The sequence below is a fragment of the Limulus polyphemus genome, unplaced genomic scaffold, assembly GCF_000517525.1.
Source record: "Limulus polyphemus unplaced genomic scaffold, Limulus_polyphemus-2.1.2 Scaffold1235, whole genome shotgun sequence".
Classification (NCBI taxonomy): Eukaryota; Metazoa; Arthropoda; class Merostomata; order Xiphosura; family Limulidae; genus Limulus; species Limulus polyphemus.
This window is the reverse complement of record NW_013666845.1, coordinates 25,575-29,231: the sequence shown is the minus strand read 5'-3', so window position 1 is coordinate 29,231 and position 3,657 is coordinate 25,575. Positions and strand designations below refer to the sequence as shown.

Below are 3,657 nucleotides of genomic sequence, written 5' to 3'. Positions count from 1 at the left end.
AAGGGTGAGCATGTTTGGTGTGACAGGGATTCGAACCCGCGACCCTCAGATTGCGAGTGCCTTAACCACCTGGCTATGCCGGGGCTTGTATTAAGTAAATAAACTAAACTATATAGTAGGTCTCATAATATAAGTGAAAACACACAAACATTCGCCTGTTTTTCATCATCCTTTCTTAAAATCCGATTTAATTTAGAATTAATTCTTGTCGACGTAAACACATTGAAACGGTTGCATCAGAGATAAACAAACATGATTATTTAAGACATTTATGGTTTTTGGAGTCCAAACGACCTATCTTAAAACTAATATGTCAGTTAAGCCTAAATGTATCGGTAAACTATTACAATCTCATATAACAATAACGATATTGACCAGCTTTTCTTCACCATAAGGTAATCTAAATTATTTTATGTATATGAATAATGTTATGACATTTCGTCGAATTCATTGTTCAATATCATACAGCGGATCAGCTGTTTAATGAATGTACATATATATACTTGAATTAATATACTTGAAACAGTCGGTTATTAGTGAAACTCCATAATTACAAAATTTCGGAAGAACAAGACAATTGTACGCTTCACAAATATATTATTTATTCACAACCATGATGATGCCTTTACTGGCGAAACTATGGTCGTGAATAAATGATGTATTTGTGAAACGTACAATTGTTTTGTTCTTCCTAAATTATATATATATATATGATGCATTTCATCTGTGGTGAAAAATAGAATAAATCTTTAATATATATATATGTTATTCATTAGGTTTTATTAGTTTAGTTTCTGTATTTATAGATTAAAAAACATCAAAATAGTTGTCCATTTCATAAATATCAGAAAATGCGTTCTTTACTGTTGTTACTCGTCACAAAATGGGGCTTTTATAACACGAAACACAATTAAGTGAAGATATCATTTCCTTTCTGTTTTAATGTGTTTATTTTTGTTATTTAGTAACTATAATTATGAAATATATTTCTAATGACCTAATATTTACATTAACTGCACTAGCCTGCTCTGCATTTTAAGTTGTTGTTTTTTTCGAATACCTTCCAATGTCATAAAGCTATTTTCTTCTTTTTTAGATTTTCTTCTAGGTTGCTTTTGATGTGTCAAAGTGAACTTTTTCCTTTATATAGTTTTTTTTACTCCTTTTGGTGTATAGATGTGAAAACCTCATATTTGTTATAAAGTTAAAAATGGGAATCGTATGTTTCAAAATTATGAAATAATTAATTTTAAAAATTTTCGACGGTGTTTTGAATAATGTGAAAATTGTATTAGTAAATAATTTTGTTAATGACACTTCAAATTATTCGGTGCAATTTTCTTAGGGGGTCCATCTTTTTTGCATTACTTTTCGGGGACCCGCAATATGACGGGCCCGTAGGTGCGTTGCCACGATTGCACCGACGTTAAATACGCCACTGTTTTAGTATAACACAATTTGGAGGAAGAAAGAAGTCTCTACGGTTGCTAAGTTCTAGACAAAATTTCAAGTATGAAGTACATATTTTGTGTAAAATTATTAATTCAAAAATTAATCAAAATGTGCCTTTAAGGAAATATACAATCAGTCACTGACTTGTACTCTAAAATTTGTTTAGTTGTGTTAAAAGTGTAAGTGTCAGATATATTTATTAATATTTCATTACTATCTTAAATGATACTGTTACGATTTTGATTTAGAGAATGAGGAACATAAACTTATAAATTATGTGAGTTTATTTGTTTGTAATTATGCACAAAGCTACACAATGGGCTATCTGTCCTCTGCCCACCACGGGTATCGAAACCCGGTTTCTAGCGTTGTAAGTCCGCAGACATACCGCTGTGCCACTGGGGGTCAAATTATGTGAGATTTGTGCATTGATACATAAAAAATGATTCACAAAAAATCCTGTAAAAATTGAGCGTATAGCCCTAAAGAACCAGAGTTATGTAATAAAATCTTAAAATCAATGTTCTCCTAATACACAGTGGCCCAATAATCAGTTGACCCACTTTTAATCCTCTTCTGTGTGGATAACAGCATTCAAACTCTTTGGTTCTTTATCAGTTTGCGTTTCATGCTTATATGCTGTTCAGATAAACAATAACCTGAAAAAAGAAGAAAGTTAAAAAATAACTAGTATTTTAATTTGGAGCAACTAATTTTTAAATCACTCTGCACATCTTGATTTAAATCGCCAATGATAAATGTCAATCAAAAGATAAGTCATTTTAACAAAACAGTTGAAACACTGTTTACCTCTGCGGCAAGTCTGATGGCTTAACGCTAAGCATCGGATTTCGATATTCGCGGTGGGCAAAGCATAGATAGTTCATTGTGTAGCTTTGTTTTTATCAAAAACAAACAACCCGTACTTTTCTCACAATAACCCAACTAACTTTTAAAAGTAAGAAAAATCAACATTGTTTTGTTATTTACCATGTTTAAGTCGATTATTTTATTATTTACTAAATAAACACGCCATTCTAGATATAATAAACATACACAAATCAAGTTAAAACAAGGAAAGAGCAAGAAATGAATGTATTATATTTGATTGTTGTTTCACCCATCATTGACCCCCAACAGTGTACGTGTGGGAAATTAGGGCATAAACAAGTTGTTATTTTTTTTCTTTCAATTGTAGTTAACGTCCCACATCAAAGGGGTGAGTGAACGTGGTTTAGGTCTTGAACACCCCTAGTCACATGACCAATTTGCATGCAGAAATAGGAGACACTCGCAACTTTACCTTTCGCCTAAGGACATAGAATATGCATCCAAACATATTGACTTGTTTCAACGTCTAATATCGAGAATAACTTGAATCCTGAGACATGGCTATACAATAACGACTTACTAAAGATGTTCCAGTCTAGCCAACGCAACAGTCAAGTCGAATTTATCAAAACATTAAAAAACATTTTTTTTTTCACAAGATACATGTAACTTAGACAACAAAAAAATAAACACTTAGAATTAATCGACCTACTATTGTGTTTCGAATACTAGTATCCAAACGCAATTTTATAATAGAACAAACAAAAAAGTTTATCAAATTGCAGAAAACACGTTATATAGTCAAACCCAAACCCTGACAAACTAAAATTTGTCTCAAGTGATAGTGTGTTCACGGATAGTTTTTTATTTTATTACTCTGGCTTTTTTTTTTAGAACAAAGCCACATTGGGCTGTCTGCTGTACCTACCTCGGGAAATCAAACCCTGGATTCTAGTGTTGTAAGTTCGTAAACTTACCACTGACCCACCGGGAGACAGGCAATACGATGGCAAGAGCAGATAAATTAAGCCATTTGAAACGACTGTGAGCTTGTGGTGGTGGCAGAAAGATGTAGCATGTTTATTATATGTAGTGTGGTTTGTTTGATATAATTATATTAAGATAATGATCATTCGTAGATTCTGAAAACTATATTAAACAGAAAATAAACTTATCGATACGTTCATTGTGTAATGAAGAATATTTGATTTGTTGTTTATCACATAATTTAACTTGCTCAAAGGAAATATTTTTCTGTATTACAAACAATACTTCTCGCACAAACTTCAAAAAAGAAAGACAGAACTAAATACACATGAATCCTTCCAATACAACATGAATTTTAATTGAGATTTCAATTATGATACACAAATA

At 31.7% G+C, this 3,657-nt stretch overlaps 1 long non-coding RNA gene across 1 annotated transcript in view; it reads left to right on the top strand.

Moving 5' to 3' along the window:
* LOC111086597 overlaps positions 1 to 3,416 on the top strand; it is a 44,893-nt gene extending 41,477 nt beyond the window's left edge. The window contains exons 3-4 of the long non-coding RNA XR_002611343.1: positions 1,346 to 1,510; positions 3,178 to 3,416. This is a non-coding gene — a long non-coding RNA (uncharacterized LOC111086597). The remainder of the gene's footprint in view (positions 1 to 1,345; positions 1,511 to 3,177) is intronic.
* The last annotated feature ends 241 nt before the right edge of the window (positions 3,417 to 3,657 follow it).